A 13,436-nucleotide genomic window follows, 5' to 3' on the forward strand; every position below is an offset into this window, starting at 1 on the left:
GGATGATGCAAGTGATGTGTGTGTGTGTGTGTGTGTGTGTGTGCGTGCACGTACACATGTGCACACACCATGCCAGGCCTTGGGCAGTGGTAGGCCAGGGAGTAATCCTTTAAAAATGTAAGTCTAATTTTTCAATTCTCTGTTTTAAAAACCCTCTACTGCTCCTAGGCATATACCCAAGAGGGACTGGGGAGTGACAGCTAAGGGGAGTAGTGTTTCTTTTTGGAGTAATGAGAATTTTCCAAAATTGTTTGTGGTGATGGCTACAAAATTCCATGAATATACAAGCCATGGAACTGCACACTTTAAATGGATGAATTGTATGGTATTTGAATTATGTCTCAATAAAGTTGTAAAAATATATAATTTATTAGTTTCTTACTGCCAGCAGGATAAAGGCTTCTCCAGAACTGCCTTCTGTTGGCCACTCTGGTCTGACCAGCACCTGCTGCCCAGGTGCATCTGTACCTCCAGCCACAGGGAATATTTGTATTCTCCTGGCTGCATCACGTGGCCTCATGCCTCTGGGTCATGGTGCCTGTTAGAAGCCTAGCTCTGGTTCTGTAAACTGAGGCTCCCCTAGCATTTCTTTGGGAGAGCCTTCCTTGATGCTGATTACTCCCATGCCATTCATTCATTTAGCTGTTGTCTCCCCTGCTAGACTACAGGCAACTCAAAGGCAGGAACCATGCTCTGTTTGACATTGTGTCTCTAGCCAATGGCTTTCTACAGGTTGTGGGGAGTGTGTGGGGACTGTCTGGGCAGGGAGCAGGGAGCAGGGAGGAGTTTTCATCCTGGCTATTTCAGATTGCCTTCACAAGGTGATGATAAAAAGCAGACTGACTGCTTCATCATCATGTTTGTTTTCTACAGACAATGTGCCCCGTTGTTGCTTTGTATCAAGGCAACCACTCCTATCCTCCCTGCCTTGGTAAATGTTAAATGTAGTGCCTGGCACATAGTAGGTAGTTTATAAATGAGGGTGGCTGGATCCAGAGGTCAGACAAAGGCTAGAAAGGGAGGATTACTCTAGAAAATCGCTAGAACAAGGGGGTACTCAACAGACCACACCAGAGGGAGGGGCTCAGGACCTGTTGTGGAGTCAGGGACTCAAGGAAGCTGGCAGACTCAATGGAGTATTTAACAAATCCAGAAAGAAGTCAGATGAGAAGATGTATGGTGACTATTGCTATAGCTATGTAGAGTTCTCCCCATGTGGCTTTCCTTCAGTGACTTTTTCTGTAGGTTTATCCCTATGTTTTCATTGGCCCTTCCCTCTGGGTGCAACTTCCCTGCAATCAGCTATAAGGTCCTGTTGACAAAGATTCTACATCAGGGCCTCCAAGAAAACCAATCAGCTTCATGTATTATAATCCTCAAACACTGAGCACCTACTGTGTTTATAGCACAAAACTAGATACTCTAAATGTGTTATCTCTTTCAATGTGTTAGTGACACCCATGAGTATGTCCAATAAGGTAACATTCGGCTGGTCAGTGTGGCTCCAGTGGTTGAGCATTGACCTATGAACCAGTAGGTTATGGTTTAACTCCTAGTCAAGGCACATGCCTGGGTTGTGGGCTTAATTTCCTAGTAGGGGGTGTGCATGAGGCAGCCAATCAATCAATAATTCTCTCTCATCATTGATGTTTCTATCTTTCTCTCCCTCTCCCTTCCTCTCTGAAATCAATAAAAACATTTTAAAGATAGGGTAACATTAGCAGCTGTGACAAACAACCCTAACATCTAAGTGGGTTAACACAATAAAATTATTTTTCTTCATATCACAGTCCAATGAGGCTTGTATCTCTGTATGTATTTGTGTGTGTGTGTGTGTGTGTGTGTGTGTGTGTGTGTGTGTGTATGTATGTATGTTGGGCTAAAGAACTTTGCTCTTTGTAGTCTCTTAGGGAGCCAGGATCCATCACTTAGTGGCTCCACTTTCTATAGGCCCTCGGAGTCCTCTGCTGGGTTTTTGCATCCAGCTGGCTAAGGAGGAAGAGACAATGCATGGAAGGCTGTATGAAGGTCTCAGAGGCCAGGCCTGGAAGCAGCAGTGTTCCATCCTTCTCTCCAAGTCCCATTCACCAGAGCTCATTCATGGGGGCACTGCAGGCAATGCTGGGGGCTGTTCACTGTGTCTAAGAGAGGGAATGAACTGGATTTGGTGAACACATGGCATTGTGTCTGTCACAGATAGTTAGTATTGTTACTATTTCACAGATTGGCTAACATTAGCTATTTTACAGCCAAACTGAGCTTTTTCCCTGAGAGGAAGTTTGTCTGCTGCTCTAAAGTCCCCGAACCTTGCATGAATTCTGGAGAATTGAAGAAGCTAAATCTTGCAGTAGAGTGGTGAGTGATTCCTAAATACGTTCTCACTTCTCTGAGACGTTCTGGTTTTCCACTTTTGCTGGCAGCCCTTCCACTCTGGTTGGAAGTTGACAGCTGACATCCCTGGCTCCCAGCCCAGGCTGATGTTGCACAGTAAGATCTCTCTTGCCAGGTGGGCAGCCTCAGGTCCTGTGGGATGTTCCCTTCATATAGTTTCTTCAGTGGTATAAGAAAAGGCTAAGGATACAGAGATACAAAGGAAGTGGCATGGAGGAGGAGAAGCAGGAAGGACTCTGTTGAGCTGATAGTTCTTTCTCTTTAAGGAGAGATAATAGATGACTATCTGAAAGTAGGGGATTGTCTACTTGTGATGAACTGGTTACTTCAGATGGACATTTCCCCCCTTCCCTATGCCAAGCAGACTCAAGCCCAGGTGGGTCCTGGAGAGTTCTCCACCATCTCCATCTACTTCCCCCTATGAACCAGTAGGTTATGGTTTAACTCCTAGTCAAGGCACATGCCTGGGTTGTGGGCTTAATTTCCTAGTAGGGGGTGTGCATGAGGCAGCCAATCAATCAATAATTCTCTCTCATCATTGATGTTTCTATCTTTCTCTCCCTCTCCCTTCCTCTCTGAAATCAATAAAAACATTTTATGCTAGATTCTTTAGGGTATTCCATCTTCTTCTTCAGTCCTTTCACTAGGCAAAATAGCCCGTGAAATTTCATGTTGTCCCTCACCCAAACCCTCCACTCAGCGATACCTAATTAGCTATTTCTTTCTTTTTTTCTTTATTGTGTTTTGTTTCTTTTCCCCCAATGACCTAGTTGGTGATTATCATTGTGGCTATCTGAGAATGGATACAACTGAAGGAGAGATGTGTGAAGGACTTACCAGAGGGGGAGAAAAGGGCCTCAGAGAACAGAAATTATCAAAAACAAAGACTTGAGATACGGTTCAAACAGCCTCATCATTATTAATCTAGGAAGCTTAAAGAGGGTTGGCAACAAGAGAAGGGCGATAAAAAAAATCCTAATGATGAGCCTGCCAAGGATGTGAAGGTTATCCAGTCCTCTGAGAGCCAGAAGGATTGCAGGCCTTTCACTTCCTTTGTTCTTCATTGGGGCCAGAGAGAGTGTATTGTGTAGGCAACAGGCCCCGAGGGACAGGGAAAGGAGAGCAAGCAGCCTGCAGCAGATGACCTCTCCCTGTGGGTTGTTGGCTGGGTTTGAGAGGGCTCCATGGTGCTGGCAGTCTACTGGGCATGTCTAATCAAATATGAAAACTATTTCTTAAGGGTCTGGCCTCACATTGGCCAATCAGAATGGAAGTTGCCTACCATCCTGAATCCGGGAGCAGGCAGGCTCCTCTCGTGCCAAGCCTTGCCCACTCAGTAAAGTTGTTAAGATGTATGGGTAGAATAGGGGCTTTAGGTGAAGGATGGAGGCAGCTGAAGCAGTGGGTGGGAGAGGGACTTTGGGAGTGTGTTCTTTGTCAACTAGTACTTGGTATTTCAATCTTTAACAACTAGTCCAGCTGTCCTGATGTGTGCCCACTGTATTCCTGCCTTGGAAACATCACCCCTCTTCTGATTGGCACTGCTGAGATGATTGAGCCATGACATAGAACTGGAGCTCTTGGTGGAACCATTCTCTGGCTCTTTTGGAGAAAATTACTCAGGCATTGTAGATGACAACTACCAAGAGTGCAAGATTCAAGGACCACCAAGGCCATTGGCCTTGACTTACCTGACTCTCCTCAGTGTGCTTTTCCCTAGGATGCCTGCTCCTTCCCTCCACTCAGTCACTTTGGTCTCTTTCCCTATTGGGCTCTTGCTCTCAATTCCTCATGCAGGTCCCATGGATTTTAATCAAAGGCAAGAAAGAGGCAGCTCATGGGTTGTCATTAGGATGATGGGATGTGAAATGACCACTGTGTTGTTTTCATTTCTCCAAGACAGCAGCCTGGTGTTCTACATTGTCAGCTCATTAGAGGATGTCACTGAGAAATGCAAAATAGCCCAACTCCAGCACTATCAGCTCCTTCCAATTCCCTCAGCACAGAACATCAGAGCTGGGGCATGCTAATCTGATTTCATCACTTGGGCAGTGGAGTTTTTATTGAGCTCACTCAGAGGAGGCTGCAGGGCTAAAAAATTTGGGCAGGGGGAAGGGCAGACAGCAGGTGTATAATCATTTAAGGCTATTTTTAATCTGACATGCTTTAAACCCAAGATAGGTAGCTTCAATATACTAAACCATTTAAGAAAGGAGAAATCACTGAATATTGATTTCTTATAAGACTTTAGGCAAATGACATAGCTTCTGATTTTTCAATATAATTTAAAAAAATATTTTTTATAGATTTCAGAGAGGAAGGGAGAGGGGGAGAGAGGTAGAAACACTTAGAGAGAATCATTGATTGGCTGACTCTTGCATGCCCTCCATTGGGGATTGAGCCCTCAACCCAGGCATGTGTCCTGACCTGGAATCAAACTGTGACCTCCTGGTTCATGGGTCGACACTCAACCACTGAGACACACCAGCTGGGCTCAATATAAGTTAAACTACTCAAGTTTATAATAAAGAAAGCAACCCCTTTATTGAAGCAAAGTGGTTCAGAATTGCTTCACAATGCTTCTTACACTTTCCCCGAAAATACCCTGACACCCGAGGACCAGAACCCTAAAGGTAAGTTCAGAGAGGCCTGCAGGAAATTGAAACTTCTTCAAAGTCACAGATTCTAAAATTAAATGGTAAAGCTTGCATGCTACTCCATAACCTAGCTGTGTTTTAATGTAAAATTATATATCTGATTTGTAATATAAAAAAGATTCTCTCATCTCCCTAAGCCTTTGGTAGTGTCATACTGCTCGTGGCACACCCTGTGCCCTCCTGTGGTATCTGACTGCAGAAAATGCCAGCTTGCCCTTTTCATGCTGCTGCAGCCAAGGAAAGGGGGGCTGAGGGAGTCCTGGCTTGGAGAGACCAGAGGCTGGTAGGTGTAGACCAACTCTGGCATTTCTAGGCCTTCTTGGTCCCCAAGATCCAGTCTAGTTTGTCATTGCATCCTCATTATTGGGCTTTTGGGACAGTCTGTTCCACTCTCAGGTCTATTGACTAAAAGAGAATCTGGAGATGGGGGTGGATGTATGTTGCCAGTTTTCAAAATTGTCCTTGTGCTTTACGTTTGAGTTGGGATAAAGCCACTCTCTTGAGTCTAAGTTTTTTTATGTGCAAAACATAGCTCAGAAAATTCCATCCTTAGAGAGAAATATAATATTATAAGGGTTATTTATGCCTTAAAATGTAGGATCCAGATGGTGATCACTACATTCCACCGAAAGGAACCAAGTCTCCTTGGAGAAGTGGTTGGTTCTAGTCCAGAAGAGGAAATACACAAGATGACCCTAGTGGGTCTTGTCATCCGGAAATGTAAGCAAACTTTTAAAGGCACCAGGATGTGTCAAAAAGACCCAGGAACCAACCTGAATAAGCTCCTATTGTCCAAAGGGGGGAATCATTCAGACATCACTGCCATAGTTGGATCACTTCCAATCTCTATTATAAAAACCCCGTGGCTGTAACACCGTCACGCTGGAACAACCAATCACCAAAAGGCACATGCTGAACGTCATATGATTCCTTCATGGGAACAACTAAGTGTTGCGTATGATTTCTTCGTGGGAACAAGTAAGTGTTGCTCTGTTCAAATCTCATCTTCCATCGAAGGTCAATTTAAGTGCTCCTGAGAAGGCAGGGTTAGGGCAGGAAACTTCTTATCTCTGTCCACAACTGTCTTCAAGATGGGTGGGGCTGCATGTGCAGCGAGGCACATGCTGGTGGGAGGGGACTTGACGTTGGGTCCCTCCACGCTCGGGGTCTGGGTCTCGCGTGATTTCACACAGTGGGCCTCTAGTATCTTAATAACCTTGAGTTAGTTCATAAAGGATTCATGTGAGAAGAAATCTTACTGATTGCCATTATAAGAGTCTCAGAAACTACCTCATTACTTTGAAAACTGATAAATGAAAGAAGTATTTACTTGTTTCAACTCTATGAATTGTGCCTCAGAAAAGCCCAAAAGTTAATTAGGAAGTTTTTCTTTATACAAGTAGTTCAGCTAATAAATAAAAAAAAGTGAACAATGGGATTAGAACACAACATTTTATAACCCCAAATGAATATATAGATCCAGGCCAGGGCTTCTCAAATTTGCATTATTGTCATTTGGGCCAGATAATTTTCTTGTGCATTGCAGCAGCATCCCTGGTGTGTATCTACTAGATTCCAGTAGCACCCCTTCCCCAGCTGTGACAACCAAAAATGTCTCCAGACATTGCCAATGTTCCCTGAAAGGCGAAATCACCTTGGTTGAAAACCAATGCTCCAGACCAGTGATTCTTAATCTTTCTCATCTCATGGCACACATAAACTACTTACTAAAATTCTGTGGCACACCAAAAATATATATTTTTGCCAATCTGACAAAAAATGAGTATAATTTTGATTCATTTTCACCAGACAGCTATTATTGTGTTAGCTGTTGTCATTTTTTTAAAAAAAAATTGACAATTTTAGAGAAAGAGATCAGTGCCCCTATTAAATAGTCAGGCATTGCATGTTTTAAAAATTCTTGCGGCACACTAGTTAAAAATCACTGCTCTAGGCAATAATCATTAATAGCTGATAACAAAGCATCATAAAAAGAGGGACAACTGGACTTTATATATCTCTACTGATGAAAGTACACACTACCTTCCACCTTTGAAATTCTTACCAGAACAAAACAAAAACAAAAAACTGATTTGAATGAAGCCTCTATAGCTAACTTCCTCAGAAATATGAGACATATCTACACTCACACCCACCCCCCACCCCCCACCCACCCACTCTCTCTCTCTCTCTCTCTCTCACACACACACACACACACACACACACACACACACACATGCTAGCAATCACAGCATTGCAATCAGTAAAATCCAGACTGTGTCAAATGTTAAGAACAAATGATATGGTTAGTTCAACAAATTGCAAGGAATAAGCAATGATAGAGGGGAAACCTATACATCCAAAGAGTATTATAATAAAGGGCATATCCACCAATTGCATTGTCTGGACCTTACTTGGATTCCAATTTAAAGAAACTGTTAAAAAAATTTTTTAAGTTTCATGAGGAAATTTAATGGTATTGAGGAATTTCCACTTTTTAAGTGTGATACTGTTATTATGGATATGTTTTTAAAAAGTTCTTACCCTTTAGAAGTATGTATTGAATATATATATATGCATAATATATGCATAATATGCAAATCGACTGGACGGCAGAACAACCTGTCGCTATGGTGTGCTCTGACCACCAGGAGGCAGACTCTCAACGCAGGAGATGCTCCCAGCCAGCTGGCTCTGATGGCCCAATGGGGAATGGGGAACCAGGGGTGGGTGGCAGTGGACATAAGCAGCTCCAGGCCAAGATGGGTGCAAGTGAGCGGGACCCAGATCACCCCACTGGTCACCCCACGTAGAGGGCGACCAGCATCAGCGGCAGGGGGTGGGGCTGATTGCTGGCAGCCAGGGAAAATTGGCCCTAATCACAGGCCAGGCCTAGGAACCCTACCCATGCCCAAATTTCATGCATCGGGCCTCTAGTTATAAATAAAATAATATGTTTGGGATTTGGTTTAAAATAACCCAGAAAGGGGGCACATAGGTGAAATAAGATTGGCCATGTATTTATAATTGTTGGAGGTGGATGGTGGGTACATGAAATTCATTGTGCTATTATATACTTTACATGTTTGACTATTTTCATAATAAAAGTTTTTTTAAAAGGTGTGGGCTTGCAGAAAAAGTCCCGATATTGAGAGAAGATTGCACTTAGTCCATTTTATCAGCTTTGCTCCTCAGGGTCTGATTGGACTGCACTGTAGACAGCAATGGGAGGTCCATTTTCTGTCCAGAAGCCCGTGCCTGCACATGGGTGCTCAGAGTGAGTGGCAATGAAGAGAAGGGTCAGCCCCTGTCCTCATGTTAATTAACTATTAATCGTTCTCCATAATGGAGTAATTGATTCATGGTTCTCATAAATTTATTGGCCCCAGTTAATGAAGAGACTAATGCAGTACCTTTTGGTATATGTCATTCCTTTGGGAACTTGAATGTCCTTTTTTGGCAAATTGCAGAGCTTGGCTGTTACAAGGAATGACAGCTGCTCACGTTTTGGGCTTTAGAAAATGGGTGTGTCCTGCAGGGAAGGCAGAGAGAGTGGAGAAACCTGGGATTCCAGGTTGAAAGGGGAACATGTCCAGGTGAATGAATAATGCATAGGCACTTCTGGCTGCGCACAGGCAGGGGAGTGCTGTTGTCTCTGTCAGGGTAATGGTTTTAAAAGTTAACCTACGTCTGGTCCCTTCCCTCCCCCAGTCCATCATTCTCCTTTTGTCAGCCCCTCCCTCCTCAAAAGCCCCGACATCTTGTGCTTGTTGCCTCAGGGGAAGGATGTGGTAGGATGGAGAGCAAATGGCCTGGGTGCTTTTGCTGTCTTTCACAGGCTTCAAAGGACTACACCCTTAGGGAGAAATGTCAAATGAGGTTGGCTCCCTACACTCATCATTACCCCCAAATCTAGGTAAGGTTTTCCCAGGGGTTAAGAAAGGAGTAAAAGCAGTGGATAAGTGATGATCATATGGAGAGAGGCACCCTGCATCCTATTTCAGGGGCTGACTGCAGAGTGACACCAGGCTTGCGGCCTCAGCAAGCACAGCAGAGACTTCCATGGTCCTGTGTGGCACAGGCCAGACCAGGATGATCCCATGCCCCTTACTCGTCTGTGCAGAGACTATAAAGAAGAACCAGTGGAAGTGCCTGGTGGACAGTGCTGAAGGCTGTCTCAGTGGACCTGTGGGCCCATGGCTGCCTTAGCACACACCTGCACAGGCTGACAGCATCCAGGCCTGGAGGCCAGCCTTTCTCACAAGATCCCAGCTTCATATAACCGCTCCAGCCAGGGAAAGGGTCTCCAGAGTTGACTGAGACAAAATTTCTGCCCCTCAGGAAGGATGGGGATGCAGCAGGCCTTCTGGGCGGAGGTTCATGCCCACCACAGCAAAAACACCAGATTAAGGTCACAACAATAGACAAGTTACACATGATTATCTTTCTTTTTTTTTCCTTTCTTACTTTTTTCTCATCAACAGCACAAGAATTGCTTCCCCTTTTGTTGCACATTATGCTTTTGTGTGCACATGCAAGTGTTTCAAGGGTCTATGTGCACAATTACAAATACTATATTAAAACTGAGATTTTTGTTTTTATTATAAGTAGCCTTTCTACATAAATACTTTTGCCCATCGCTCTATCTCTCTGAAGTTGTGAAATACAGGGTGTCCCCAAAAATGTATATACACTTTAACAACTGATTGCTGAATTTTGAAAATAAAATATAGTTTAATAAACACTGCCTTTATAATTATTCAGAGTGTGAGTATACATTTTTGGGGGACACCCTATATTTTTGGAAGAGCTGTTTATCTTTGTTGTTTTCCACTTACATTTCTCATTATCTCTTCAGTACACTGACATTGGTCCCCATTGCTCTATAGTAATGGACAGGCATTGACCTCCAAGGTACAAAATCCAGTTCTGGTATTCGTTTCCAAAATGCCTTCTCTCTTGACCTCAGTGACCTTGGGCTCACTTTACTTTTCTTTATTTTTCTTACACTTCATTGCTCCTCTTTCAACATCTCCTTTGTTTTCTTCTCTTTCCTCGTATTCTCTTTACTTGAGCACAACCCAACCTTCTGTCATCAAACCTCCTACTCTTCCTCCAAAAGTGTCCCCTCTCCCCTATGGGCAAATAACTGTTAGGTACTCCATGCCTTCCATTAGCTGAGGACTTGTCCATTGCTCATTCTGAAAGCTACTCTGACCCAGTGTGCCCAAGGAAACCAGACTCCTGTGGTTCACTCTGGAAGGCAATGCTGAATTCCAGGAAGCTGTTGACCTCCAGAGGAACTTAAGAATAACTCAAATCCCATATTCACATTTTCTTTTTTTAAGCTTTATATTTATTGTTGACACTATTACAGATGTCTCCACTTCCCCTCACCTTTGTCCAACTTCACCCAGTCCCTGCTGCCCCTCTTCCCTTTGGCCATCACCACACTGGTTTCTGTGTCTGTGGGTTATGCATATACATTCTTTGGCTAACCCCTTCACCTTTTTTTATTCAGTCCCATCCCCTTCCATTCTAACAGCTGTCAGTCTGTTCCATGTATCCATGCTATATTCACATTTTCAAAGACCATCAAAAAAGGAATCCAAGCATGGAGTTTATAGCCACTGGTTCTCCAATTTGATTCTCTATTCCAACCTCCTTTCAAATTATTCACTCTTACTCTCCAAATCCTAGAAAACTCTCTTATTCTTCCCCTCCATTTCTTACTCTGATTACTTCCTTCTTGTAATTGCAGGCTCCTTACCAACCTGCACCCCCAGCTGTTCTCAGTGAGGCTGAACTGATAATAGAAATTTCCTCATGCTGTGGGAGCAGCACCCTGAGAAATGGAGTAGACAGGAACAGAGGAGTTAGAACAGTTAACAAGCTCTGCTTTCCAGTACACACAATCTCCTTTACCACACACATTTGTTTTTTCTCCTATTGCTCGTCTCTGTTTCTCCAATGACACAATGCCCAAGTTAGAAACTGCTGTAGACTAAGTATTTGTGCCCCCCACCCCACCCCAATTGTTATGTTGAAACCAAATCCCAATGTGATGAATTTGGGAGGTGATTAGGTCATGAGGGCAGATTCCTCATGATGAGATTAGTGCCTTTTTGAAAGAGGCCCATAAAGTCTCCTCCCCCATTCTGCCATGTGAGGTTACAGTGAGAAGAACGAAATCTATGAACCAAGAAGAGGGCTCTCAACAGAAACCTAACCTTAGTTGGGTTATTTCTGAATCTATGAGCTGATATTCCTGACACTCATCTCTCTGACTCCCAATCTACCATTGACATGCTGCTGCTGAGAAGCAGGTCTGGTGACCTCACTCTATTGCTTGACAATTGTTCATGGCCCCCCTTTGTGTGCATATAGTTCAAATTATTTCTCTGGCATTCACAGCCTCTATATTATTCTTCCTTTATCATCACTCTCCTCAACGACCCTGCAAAGTCTGGCTATCTCACCTCATCTTATTCACTGTCCCTCACTTTTTCCTTGACTTTCACACTTAGATTTTTGCTCACAATATTCTATTTCTTGGAACACCTTCCTGACTCCTCTAGTCGAGCAACTTCTGCCAACCCTCCAGGTTCAACCTCACTGCTACCTTCTGCATGAAACTTCCAGCTTACTGTTCCTCAGCCCACTGTACATGTTCTCCACTTGGTGCTCATAGGAAGTGGTCCATCTCTTTATGATGTCACTTGTCACACTCTGTGTGCCCTTTTTACTACATTGTAAGCTCAAGGGCAGGGGCATTATTCGTTTGGAAATCTTCAATATCTAACCCACAGAAGTTGCTGCATCAATGATGCCTTATCCACATTAAAAAAATTAGTGTTTGCTCATGTTCACTGTGTCTCTTCATCTTGTTATTGTGTAAAGCCTAAAGGAGCCTCTGCTTTCTGCCTATAAGGACTGACGGTGAAAGAATTTCACTCTAAATCTAGGTATCTGGCCCAGCAGCTAGGCTATTTGAATGAGACAGTGAAGCAATTTATTGGTATAAAGAGATCCAGTTGAGTCAAAGCTTCTGAGGAACAGATATTTACTCAGTTGTAAACAAACATGCTGTGTGTAAAAACAGAGATTTACAAAGCAGATGTATTAGTGTATTGTTATCCACTTCGTAAAATAAATCACCTTTGCATCTGCTCCTCTTCCTATTAAGTACATTATCCTCCTAGCACAAAGGAAACAGTCAAACCCTGAAATTCTATATTTTTAAAGAAATTAGGTCATTCAACATTTTTCTAAAATCTCTCTAATTTGAGTACTTTTTTTTTCATCTTCCTTGCCAATACTCTGCTCAGGCCATTTTCATCTCATTTCTAGATTATTGTAATGACACTGGCTAACTTTATGCCTCAGCTTAGATAGCACACACCTTAGGTAGCCCTATCTTTCAAAGCTTTTCTCCCCAAGATTGGGTTAGGTGACTTGCCCATATGTTCCTCTGCATTGTACTTTAAATGTCTTAACTTTTCTGTACCCCCCATCAGATTTTAGTTATCTCTAGTTCCTCCACATATTAAGTACTCAATAAATTGTTATTGCAAAGAAATTACAAACAAATGCATCCAAATATTTTGAACACATATCTTTTTTGCATCAGATCTACTAATTGGAGCAAGACACATTTTTATGTTGGTATAAAAAAAACAGGATACTTAGTGAATTGAATTTAGTTGGATTAGAAACTTTATCTTTTATTTTCATCTTTGCCTTGGACTTTTCAATACAAATTAGGATTTGTCTGATTTAACATGTATTGAGGCATGGGCTAGGCACTTGCACATACTTTGCCTTTCTCACAAATTTTCATCAGTTAATTGGAGATAGTAAATAGATCTGCTAGCATATAGTTCTGTAAAGAATGGATTTTCATCTTGAAAGAATGTGTGTGTTTCTGTAAGCACCAGAGTTTCTACTAGAAAGATATTTGTTCCCTGGGAAGACAAAGCCAGGTGTTGAAAATGGTTTTGAAGTCTCCTAATTAATACGCATCTATCCACCCATCTATTCATAATATAAAAAGCTTTCAAAAGAAACCCTGAAATTTCATATTTTAAAGAAATTATGTCATTTGACATTTTTTATACCTTACTAGAGGTAAGGCATAAACATTCATTCATGGGAGAGGGGTCCCTCAGCCCAGCCTGCCCCCTCTCACAGTCTGGGAGCCCTCAGGGGAGGGAGGCGACCTGGTGATCAGGGGAAGGCAATGCCCCCATTACACCTCTGCTGCTGCCACTGCTGGCAGTGCAAGCCTCGGCTGGCCCTGGTTACCTGAGCCTTGGGCGGCCCTGGGTGGCTGGGAAGCCGCCATATGAGGCTTGCCTGCACCTCGGGCCAGCCCTGGGTGGCGGGGGT

General features: G+C 43.2%; 1 long non-coding RNA gene across 1 annotated transcript in view; it reads right to left on the minus strand.

Annotated features, from left to right (window-relative positions):
• Positions 1–4,096: 4,096 nt before the first annotated feature.
• LOC106728187 overlaps positions 4,097–13,436 on the minus strand; it is an 18,031-nt gene continuing 8,691 nt past the window's right edge. Inside the window, exons 2-3 of the long non-coding RNA XR_001364458.1 lie at positions 10,962–10,967; positions 4,097–4,107 (exon numbers count right to left, since the gene is read on the minus strand). This is a non-coding gene — a long non-coding RNA (uncharacterized LOC106728187). The remainder of the gene's footprint in view (positions 4,108–10,961; positions 10,968–13,436) is intronic.

This window comes from Myotis brandtii, unplaced genomic scaffold (genome assembly GCF_000412655.1).
Source record: "Myotis brandtii unplaced genomic scaffold, ASM41265v1 scaffold56, whole genome shotgun sequence".
Taxonomy (NCBI): Eukaryota; Metazoa; Chordata; class Mammalia; order Chiroptera; family Vespertilionidae; genus Myotis; species Myotis brandtii.